We start from the raw sequence: 12,141 nt of genomic DNA, 5'->3' as shown, positions 1-12,141 counted from the left end.
TTTTCAAATCTTAATACTGTATCTCTGAAAGTATAGCACTTAGGGAAACGAATTAATGACCATTTTACTCAACAACTCTTCTCTCGTGAATGAAAGTATCCCCAGGTCTGTAGCTTGTAGCATTAATGAGTAATGACTTAAGGAAGAGACCTAATTTTCGGTGCGAGAGCATGAGGTGTTTGTGCGTTTGCCTGCGGAGCCGACAATGGTTTTGCTCTCAATGTGATAACTTACTCCACTACTAGATAAACTAGACACTGATGCATCCAAGGCATGCCTTATAGCACTATCACTGAACCCTTTTCTAGTATCCTTGGAAAAAGGCTTGGCAGGGTGGATGATGGAACTGACTAAAGACAGCGCTGACGGAATCAGACAAAGAGGAACCTGAAGAAAGCATTATACACCTGGCAAAGGCACAGGACAGACTGAATCTCACCCGTATGATTTAGAGGGACTCCCTCCCTACCCTTTGGAGGTGAGATGAAATGGCCACCAGTTCAAATGGTGGCGGGAAGACACTTGCATGTATACGTCACCCAGCAGCCCCAAAAAAGCCCGCTTTTGACATATGTCGGTATACACGTTGCCTGGCGGATGGGGGTTAAGAATTATACCTTTACTGCACCATTTGGAACTGAGGGCCTGAGGCCACGCTGCTCACTTCAGCCGGCTTACATAAGGAAAATAACAATAAAACTGTAGAAACAAAATTTTTGTAAAAAAAAACAAAAACAAACAAATCTTTGTAAAAAAAAACTAATCATTTCTTTCGGTAAAGGTATTCTTTACTTGAAGCGGCAAAAGGACCTTACCAATTCAAATCATATTGCTTCGGTACATTTTTTTGTATATTTCTAACTAGCCCTCCTGTATTTTCAGGGTGGCAAATTTCTCACTGTTTTTATCATACCGGTACATGGAAAATTATACAAGAAAAAGTTTAGAGCATCTAATTGCACCACCCAAGACAGAGCCCATCCTACCAACAGAACCACAAGAGGAAGCAAGAACTGAGAGAAAATGTATCCAAACTCACCTACCATTGGTATACCCTCCCAAAATCATGACTCCAGTACAATAACTTATCAAAAATGAGGGCATGACACTTAACTGCCTTCCTAAACACTTTAGAAACATCACGGGTGTGACAACACAGGTATTCAAGATGGAACTAGACAAGTTTCAGGCTACCATCCTGGACTAACCAGGAGTTTCGGGTTATACCTTGTCGTGCCCAGCAATTTAAAAAAAATAAAAAAACAAAAAAAATAATAATAATTGGTTTACACTTGTTCTAATGCTGTTCACAACAAGGAAAGGTCCTACAAAAGGTACCGGAGCCAACGCACCCCTGAATAACATCATTTTTATATTTCTGTCCAGAATCATGCTACGTCTGTTCTTTGCTCTGCTAAAAATAATTTCATCCATACCATACGTGCTCCCTACGTGTCAAGTGGGTTGGTGGAGGGTTAGTGCCCCTCCCTGTAAAACAAATACCGGTAACTCAGAGTCAAATGGCCACCCCGTATGGGATTATGGCGTCTGGCAATAGATAGAATAGATAGATAGACTAAACGCTCTCAACTCTCCAACTCGAATTCTTCCCGCTCCTTCTGGCACCTTGCCAACAACCTTTCTAACAACTTTACCTCATCATCCCTCCCTCCTCTTTCCTACTCTGATGGCTCTGTAGCTATTTCTTCTACTGATAAAGCAGATATCTTCACTCAGACTTTCTCCCCAACTCCATCTTAGACGATTCCGGTGCTGTTCCTCCATCACTTCCCCCCTCTGACGTCCTCATGGCTGATATTAAATTTTCTTCAGCTGATGTACTTTCTGCCGTCACTGGCCTCAATACTAACAAGGCATATGGGTCTGACGGAGTCCCTCCGGTTGCCCTCAAGAACTGTGCTTCTGTGCTTACACCCTGCCTAGGTAAGCTTAACTCTTTCGCCTTTGTCTATCAACTTGTACCTTTCCTTCTTGCTGGAAGTTTGCCCTCATTCAGCCAGTCCCAAAGAAGGGTGACCATTCCCAATCCTCCACCTATCGCCCAACTGTTTTAACATCATGTGTCTCAAAAGTCTTCGAGTCTATTCTTGACAGAAAAATTTCAAAGCATCTTTCCTATAACAACATTCTTTCTGATCGTCAGTATAGGTTCCGTCAGGGATGCTCCACTGGCGATCTTCTCACCTACCATTCAGACTCCTGGTCATCCTCCTTTTGGGACTTTGATGAAAGCTTTGCCATTGCACTTGACATCTCAAAGGCTTCTGATTGAGTTTGGCATGAATCTTTAATTTCCAAACTGCCCTCTTATAGTTTCTATCCATCTATCTGTGCCATCATCTATAGCTTCCTTTCTGGTCATTCTATAGCTACTGTTGTGGATGGCCACTGCTATCCTATATCTAACAACAGTGGTGTTCCTCAGGGCCCTGTCCTATCACCAACTCTCTTCCTTTTATTCATCAACGACCTTCTAAGCTGTACATCTTACCCTATCCATTCATACGCTGATGATTCCACCCTACACCTTTCCATTCAGTTCTCGCAATGTCGATCTCAGCAGTTACTTCAACAAACAAGGGATGAGGCTATGGCACACCTAATGTCAGCCTTGGCTCATATCTCTGACAGGGAGAATCTTGTGGGTTTTAATGCTTCAAAGACTCAGTTCCTACATCTAACAACCCAACAAAATCTTCCACAGGAGTACCCACTAATTAGTATTTGATATTCTCCAGCTCAATCCTGCATCATCCTTAAACATACCGGTACTTGGGGTCTCACTCTTTCGGGATTTATCTTGGAATGATCATATTACATCCCCTGTAAAATCTGCTTCCAAGAGATTAGGTGTGGTAACCTGACTCCATAATCCATACCTGCTTTACCCCTGCACAGCTGCTGACTTTAAACATGGGTTTTATTCGCCTCTGTGTAGAGTACAACTCTCATGTAAGGGGAGGCTCTCCACATACAGCTCTTCTCAACAAGGTGGAGTCAAAGGCTTTTCATCTCATTAACACTCCTCCTCTACCTGGCTCCCATCAACCTCTGCCTCTTTGCCAAACTGTGCATCTTAATCTCATTTCTATCGCTACTTCAATGGTCACTGCTCCTCTGAACTATCTGCTTGCATCCCTCCACTTCTACGATGTGCATGCAGCACCCGCCTAGCAACAAACTCTCATCCCTTTTCTGTCCAACTCTATAATTCAAGAGCTAACCATTATTCCCAGTCTACCCTTCATTATGCAACAAGTCAACTCTGGAACTGTCTCCTCTGTCTGTACTCCCTATTTCCTATGATCTCCAGTCTTTCAAACACAGTGTGTCCAGGCTTCTCGAAATGTACGAATCTTGAATTTGGCTCTCTGTTATATTGTCTTTTTTTTTCTTTTCTTGGAAGGAACGGTTTGCAGGCTCCTTGCCTTTGGTTCGTTCTTCCTTGGAGAAAAAAAAAAATCTCCACTTCCATTGTGGCCCAGCTGGAGTATCTGCAACAAAATAAAGGGTGCCAGCAATGCCACGGCCTTGCCTTAATAATACACAAGGGATCAACGTCCCCTACGGTAGAGGCAGAAGCACTTCAAGGTAAATATCATATTCCTTAAGCCGTACCTAGGTTGTTTGTTGGTGGTGTAATGGAAGAATCTTACTTGTCGTACTGAAAAGTGGATTTTGCTTCACAAAGTCCCAACTGAATGCTAGGTTAGATTAGGTTAAATTATTAGGTACAGTTAAGCTAGGTTAGGTTAGGTTAGTTAAACACTTATCGTAGGTTAGGACAGTCCCTTCTAGCCCTTCCACCATTACACATGACAAATCAAACCAGTTTACATAGTGGAACATAGCTAAAAACAATGGGGGAAATAAATTTTCCATGAAATGTTTATTTACCACCCCAGAAATAAGAAAAATATGACAATCACGAGGAATAATTTTATAAGGTGCGTCCACTGATTCAAATAAAGTGTACCTTAACTTTTCTTTCTGAACAACAGTCAAAATAAATATTATTCATATAAAATTACGCCAGCATGAGATATATACCGTATGCAAACCTAACACCTGCCTTATTACCAAGCAATGTCGGCTACATGCTCTGTCAACGCATAAATTTCTCGTTCAGAACTTAATATACGTACTACAGATACCGCGTACTCAGGAGTCACAGTGGACTAGACAAATATACCTATGGGTCAATCACAACAATAATCAATACAACAAATATTATGCAAATGCAAATATACCACTTTAAATGCTCACCTAACAAGACCGACGTCACGTCCTCTCACACATACAGTTTTCGTTCAGAGCTTAATGTATTTACTACACATGCTATATAAGCAACAGTCTGCACGAACTACACAAGTATGCCTATGAGTCAAGCAGATCAACACTAAACACGGCAAATATAAAAACTTCAAACGCTCACCCACCTCCGTGGGCGATGACGTCGACTGGTGTCTTATTATATCCCTATCGTGTAACAGAGAACTTATTATCACCTTAATATTAAATACATTTCTAACACAGAAGTGTAATATTATCTTTATTATTTTCTTCACTGTTTATATCTTCGCTACTTTCCTTAATAATTATTATTTGGCTCTCACCAATATCTCTGCTGCAACATTTTCAGTTCAAATATTTCAGTCAACTTGGAAGCACAGGATTTGGCAAGCGTGGGAATCCAAACGTTCTTCCCCTTTTTGCCTATCGACTATTATGCACTTCATAATTATTATAACCTAAGGGTTTACACTTGGCAAACGATCGTGAACAAGCAGTGCCGAACAGGCATTCACGAACATTCACGATTATGATCGCATATGCCATCCTGGGCGTTCGTTCATGTCTTGGGACCTCCGTAGTACAGTAGAAGTAGACTTCAGTATCCCACTGCAATCACTTAGATACCCAAAGGCCAAAGGAAGTGAAGGCAGTTGCATGTGCTTGCCGTCCATGAACTCTTGAAGGAAAAGATGTTCCGACACCCAGCCGAACATTCCCGTGACCTCGTTCAGGTTCTATTATGCTCGCACGATCGGCTGCCCATTACGTTCGCTAGCGTTTGTTAACGTTCGTTCGCCAAGAGTAATTCGACAAATATCTGTAGGTAATCACATTCTTTTCTTCTTTTTTTTTCACAGCCATAACAATAGTCGCGGCGCGCGACCCTGAGATTGGTATTATCGTGCCCTGGCAACCTACCCCTCAACAGTGCGTCTGATATCGTGTATAATATGAGACGCATGCGATTCGTGTATAATATGTTCGTGTATAATAATATTCGTGTATAATAATGCGTGCATAATAATATGATTCATGTATACTATGATAAGAAATCAGACGCACTTTTGAATGATAGGTTGCCAGGGTACGATAATGACATCCTCAGAGTCGTGCGCCGCGACTATAGTCAGATTGATTTTTAACAGGAATTTTCAGACATATTTATGTTTTTAGTCAATATTATTCCCATTTTTGTGGTGGGACAAGAGAGAGAGAGAGAGAGAGAGAGAGAGACGGGGGAGAAATCGCCCGAGCTGCAATGAGCTGCGGCAATATTGGCCTCTGAAGAAGGTATCGTCCCAGAGGATTGGAAGTCTATCTCCATCTGTCTATTGCCAGACACCTTAATCCCGCAAGGGGTGGCCACAAACAAATCGCCTCCATGTCGCCCTGTCCCCTGCCATTTCACTGCCCTGTTCCCAGCTCACCCCCCCCCCTTCTCTCATATACCTCTCCACTCCATCCCTCCATCTCATCCTCGGCCTCCATCTCCCTCTCCCCCCTTCACCTCACTCACATGCACTCTCCTCGTCAGTCTCTTACTCTCCATCCTCTCCACATGGCCAAACCATCTCAGTGTGTTTTTCCTAACGCATCCTATCACATCCACATCCTCACCACGACGCTCCTTCACTTCCTCATTTGTCAGTCTGTATATCCTTGTGACTCCACATGCTCCTCTCAAAAAACTCATTTCCAGTGCTCTCACTCCTGACTTCTGTCCCTCCAGCAAGGTCCAAGCTTCACTTCCATACGTTAAAATTGGTATCACAATATTGTCATGTATTAACGTTTTCACTTCCATGCTCACTTCCCTGTTTTTTACGAGTATCACTGCTTTCGAGGAACCAGCAACCTTTCTTCCTGGTTGTACCCTTTCAAGCACTTCTCCCTCTAAACTTCCATCCTTACTCATCACACTTCCTGAGTACTTAAACGCACTCACATTTTCCATTTCTTCATCATCCAACCTCACTGTACATTCACTGACTTCACTTCTCTCGAAGACCATCACGTTACTCTTCCCTACATTCACCTTTAGATTCCGTTTTTTACACACTCTCCCAAACTCATCCAACAAGCCTTGCAGCTCCCCTTCGTCCTCACTTAACAACACAGTATCATCTGCAAACAGCAGTACAGGAAGTTTCCAAACACTGCCCTCTCTCACTAGGGCCACTCCAACATCCACTGCCCTACCCTGTATCTCTTTCATAACCCCATCCACATACAGACTGAACAGCCTTGAAAACATAACACATCCTTGTTTCAATCCAACCTCCAAATAGAAAAATTCACTCAGTTCACCATCCACATACACTGGAGCCTTAGCACCCTCATACATGCTGTTAACGGCATTCAACAACTTCCCATCTACCCCATATATTCTTGATACTTTCCATAATCCTTGTCTATCCACCCTTTCATATGCTTTCTCCAAATTCATGAAAGCCGCATAGAACTTCTTTCCTTTCTCTAGAAACTTTTCCACTAAAGATCTAAGAATGAATATCTGATCTACACAACCTCTTCCCTTCCTAAAACCTCCCTGTTCTCCAACTAATTCCTCTGTTATTTCCCTAACTCTGTCAATAAGTATCCTACCATGTACTTTTCCTATTACACTAAGAAGACAAATGTCCTTATGATTACCACACACTTCTTTTTCCCCTTTTCCTTTGTACACGGGAATAATCATACCTGACTTCCAATCCACCGGGACTCTACCTTCCTCCCAGACCAATCTGTACATCTTCCACATCCATTCTACTGTTATTTCTCCCCCATGCTTCGGCATTTTACTACACACTCCATCAATTCCTGGGGCTTTCTCCATTTTAACTTTCTCCATTGCTTCCACACCTTCCATCCTACTGATTTCTTCCTTTCTTCTCACATCCCTCCGTCTACCAGCCATCCCCCAGCCACTTACACTTGCATTCCACTTCCACTTGCATTACTTTCATTATCTATGTTCAACAGTTCCTTTAAAGTGTTCTCTCCACCTGCTCACTTTTTCTCCTTTCACTTTTTCTCCCTTCTCCACCAGTAATCTACCATTTATATCTTTCACTTCCCAGTTAACTTCTTTGGCATCCTGTCTAACTCTCTTTACCTCCTTCCAGAACATTTTCTTACATTTCCTCCACTTTACACTCAAATTACCTCCAAATTCCTAATCCATTCTCTTCTTACTCTCTCTTACTAATCTTTTCACCTCTCTCTTCCTCTCTACATAAAACTCTCTCTTCTGTCTCTCAGCTTCTTCCACGCCCCTGTTTCTTATCCACTCACTATATGCTTTCTTCTCCTGCGCCACAACATTCTCCCACCTCTTCATTCCAGCATGCTGTGCCCTTCACTCCCTTTCGTCTTCTCTTCACCCCACACATCACCTCACGCGCTGCATAAATTTCTTCTGTGAATATCTTGCATACACCTTCCACGTCCCCCATCTGCTCCAGTCCATATTTATACAATCGCTCCTCCACTTTTCTCTTATATTCTGCCTTTTTTTTCCATCCTCTTGTAACATTTCCATCCTCCTTGGATGCACAACTTCCTCCTGCCCTTCCCTTCTTCTATTTCTCCATTTCATTTGGACCTTGATTCCTCTATATACTCTTGCATCCATTACACACCTTCTCATCTTGTCATCCAGACACACATAATCAATCATTGCCTTCCTTTCATTCAGTTCACCACCCACCCTTATCACTCGCCACGTGTACCTATGGATCATCTAGTGCCTGAAGAGCGTATTGACTATCACCAAGCCCCTCCCGGCACAAATGTCCACTAAAGCACTTCCATTCTCATCCATCTCTGCAGGCACTCCCCACTCACCAACTACTCCATCCACCCTCGCATTCCCTACTTTTCCATTCATATCTCCAGTCAAAAGCACTCCCTCATTCTTTTCAAATTTTTCCATGCACGCATCCATATTTGTCCAGAACTCTTCTCTCACTTTGCTTGCACGGTCTTGCGTTGTCGCATACACGCACACAATCACCCACATTTATAGTCCAAGTTTCAATCTTACCCACACAATCCTTGAGCCAACTGAACCATACTCTCTTATATTCTTCTTTCATCTGCTACTCACAACAATACACACTCCTTCATATGCCCTCTCATTCTCACCTACTCCCGCGCATATACCCGATCCATACTCCCATTCTCTCACACTCTCGCCTCTCCAATTAGTTTCTGTTCATCCACATACATCCACTTTCGCACCCTCAAGCACCTGGACAATCTCTCTTTCACCTCATCATTTGCACCCCCTACATTCCATGTAGCTATCCGTACCATGTCCTTTGTTCTGTCCTTAGTCTTCATCTTTTGATCAGTCCTGGTCCGAGGCTTCTTGTTCGTATTTTTAGTTAGTCGTCTTCCGGGGAGGAGCACTAATCCTCCGCCAACCCAGCGTTGTAAATGCTTTCCTGGTTTACAGGAAATCGTTTGGCTTGCCACTCAGTGTAGAGCTACCATCAAAACAGTACCACTACACTAAGTGGGTGGATGATGGGCGTCCCCACCTACCACCTAGTCAGGTATAATCATTCTTCTGTACAAAAGAAAAGGGGAAAAAGAAGTGTGTGGAAATCATAGGGGCATTTACCCTCTTAGTGCAATAGGAAATATATATGGTAAGATACTAATTGACAGAGTTACGGAAATAACAGATGAATTAGTTGCAGAAGAACAGGGAGGCTTCAGGAAGGGAAGAGGTTGTGTAGATCAGATATTCATCCTGAGTGTTTAGTGGAAAAGTTTCTAGAGAAGGAAAACACAGAGAATGCTGCCTTCATGGATTTGGAGAAAGCATATGACTGAGTGGATAGATAAGGAATGTAAAATATTTAAAACATGTTATGGAGTAAATGGGAAGCTGTTGAATGCCGTGAAGAGTGTGTGTGTGAGGGTGCTCTGGCTGCAGTGTATGTGGATGGTGATGTTGGATCGATGCAGGGATGTGTCATGTCAAGGTTGTTCAGTTTATATATGGATGGAGTTATAAAAGAGATACAAGATATGGCGGTAGATGTTGAAGTAGCCCTAATGAGAGAGGGCGGCGTTTGGAAACTTACTGCTCTGTTGTTTGCAGATGATACTGTTTTGTTAAGTGAAGAAGAAGGGGACCAGCAAGGCTTAATGTATGAGTTTGGGAGAGTATTTTAAAAATTGATTCTAAAGGTGAATATAAGAAAGGGTAAAGTTGTAGTCTTCGAGAGAAATGATGGCACTGAATGCACAGTGAGGCTGGATCGTGAGGAAACGGAAAATGTGAGTGCATTCAAGTACTTGGGTGGTGTGATGAGTAAGGGTAGAAGTTTGGAGGATGAAGTGTTTGATATGGTTCAACAGGAAAGAAATGTAGCTGGTTCATTGAAAGCAGTGATTAGAAACTGTGATGTGAGCATGGAAGTAAAAAAGTCGCTGCATGATAGTACTGTGATCCCCACTAACGTATGGAAGTGAAGCTTGGACCTTGTTGGAAGGACACAGGTCAAGAGTGAGGTCAGTGGAAATGAGTTATCTGAAAGAAAAATATGGAGTTACATGGAGAAACAGACTGGCAAATGAGGAAGTGAAAGAGCGTTGTGGTGTGGATGTGGATGTGACATAAAGCGTTAAGAGAAATACATTGAGGTAATTTGACTATTGGAGAGGATGGAGTATGAGAGATTATTAACAAGGAAAGTGTATGTAAGTGAGGTGGAGGGTGGGGGGTGAGAGGGAAAGAGAGACCTAGGATGAGATGGAGGAATGGAATAGAGAGATTTATGATGGGGGTGTAAGTTGGGGGGAGGGCTGTGAAACGGCAGGGGACAGGACGACATGTTTGTGGCCACCTCTTACGAGATTGAGGCGTCTGGCTGAAGACAAATAGAAAGATAAAATATTCCAAGATGTTTCTGAAAACGAAGTTCTTGAGTAAAGCGACATTCCACGCAAACCATCCATGTTCTTTTATGCAAACTTACAACGGTTGACTTTACTTTTTTTTTTTTCTTTTTTCGCATAGCTGAGTTCGAGCTCCTGCACTGCAAAACAAAACCTTAGCCTAGAACACCCCGAATAAGTGCACTGATCAAAACTTTTATTTGGTGTACTTCTGAGTGTTGTATGTCTACCAACGTTTCAGCGCCTGTCTTGGCATTAGTATACTGAAGATAATCTAGATATTTTATCTATTTTAGTGATATTACGTGAGTTTTAGCATTATTTCCTGTAATTTCTAGTTTCGCGTAGCTGGTGATACAGCAGCGCCTTCTAATTTGACAATTCCGTATTCCAGTGCGATTAAGATTCTTTCCTTGTTTACCGCGGCGATTTATCTTGCGTATTGCAGCATCCCTCGCATGTTATTTATATCGTCTTCATGTAAAAAAGATTGGCATATATAATATACAAGAATAATTAACCTGTTTTTTCATCTTGACTCATACAAGCCCCAACACACTAGGGAACGTTGTCGCTGGAGGCCATGCGGAAAGGGTACATGGGGGGCAAAGGGATGGACTTCATTGATGCATACATGGGACAAAAATTATCATACTGAATACTGTTACAGACACAGTAAATAAATACGGTACTACATGAAAATGTAAGTAAATACCACAGAAAATATATACAGTGCACACAAATGCAATATATAGGCAGAGGAACCCTTAACCACTGAGAGTCGAAACGGGCTGACGGGGTCGGTGTCTGCCGTCGGGGCGTAACTCCAGTGTACCTGTAGACTTGGCCGTGGAAGTACGGTGTTCTTTGCGCTCTCGACCATGACTGAAATTCTTTCTTATTTTTCCTAGACAAGGGAAGTGCGGCGTTCAAATACATACTGCGATCGTGTTGTAGACGTCCAAGTATGGCCGAACTGAGTGTATGACAGATCGACATAAATTTTGAATTTTTGTGCCAAACGTTCGAGCAAGCTTAGTCATGTATTTCAGTAGAAGAAATCTATATTATCAAAACTATCCTTACTTCTCAGCGTTTGGATATTCTCATCAGGTAGGTGATAATACAGATTTTAGTAATATCTACTGTCTGCTTATAACATACCAGTCTGTCCTCTGGTGTTATTTTTCTTTCTTTCTTCCTTTTTTTTTAAGTAGCCGAAAAACATTTATGTGCAGTTTTGGTTGTTGTTTTTTTCTGAGCAGTGAATGGAAACCTCACACACACACACACACACACACACACACACACACACACACACACACACACACACACACACACACACACACATACAGGTGAATGACTGATGTAACAAAATGTAGACCGATGGTGCATCTCGTCTACTTAAATTCCATTATAATATTATGTAGTTCTATTTATTTTTCCTCAAGGTCACATCGTCAAGTTATGAAATACGATATGTTTTGACGGTGACAGGTAGGCTATAGTTCTTTCACCCTGACATAGCCCAGTTTTCGTCCACTGGCAGCATACACCGCGTAGCTCAGTGGCAGAAGAAAATCTTGCTGCGAAACTACACTTCTCATGGAGCTTCGGGACTAGCCTGGTATTCTAGCATTAATCTACTGTCATAACGCAACATTCAAGATTGAGGTATGGTAATTTCACGCCACGTTAAAGTGAACAATGTGTAATAAACATGACGGATTCCTGAAGAGGGAGTGGCGTGGGAGATCCCCCCCATATTTTCGGCCGACCAGTAATTATTATGAAAGAACAGTGTTATTTACCAAAACATACGTAAAAAACTGTCTTATTGTACTTGAAGTGATCTAAACTATTGTGCCTCCATTATAAAACGATGAAATAACAGTGCATTTTGATTTTCTT

At 42.2% G+C, this 12,141-nt stretch overlaps 1 protein-coding gene across 1 annotated transcript in view; it reads right to left on the bottom strand.

Moving 5' to 3' along the window:
- Window positions 1-4,480, bottom strand: part of LOC145405230 (uncharacterized) — a 57,953-nt gene extending 53,473 nt beyond the window's left edge. Inside the window, exon 1 of the mRNA XM_080276657.1 lies at window positions 4,461-4,480. The gene's annotated coding sequence lies outside the window, so the exon portion shown is untranslated. The remainder of the gene's footprint in view (window positions 1-4,460) is intronic.
- Between the last annotated feature and the right edge of the window lie 7,661 nt (window positions 4,481-12,141).

The sequence above is a fragment of the Coenobita brevimanus genome, chromosome 7 (assembly GCF_032717465.1).
Source record: "Coenobita brevimanus isolate Jiangsu-jjx chromosome 7, ASM3271746v2, whole genome shotgun sequence".
In the NCBI taxonomy this organism is placed as follows: domain Eukaryota; kingdom Metazoa; phylum Arthropoda; class Malacostraca; order Decapoda; family Coenobitidae; genus Coenobita; species Coenobita brevimanus.
The sequence above is the reverse complement of the archived record's forward strand: the minus strand, read 5'-3'. Positions and strand labels throughout refer to the sequence as shown.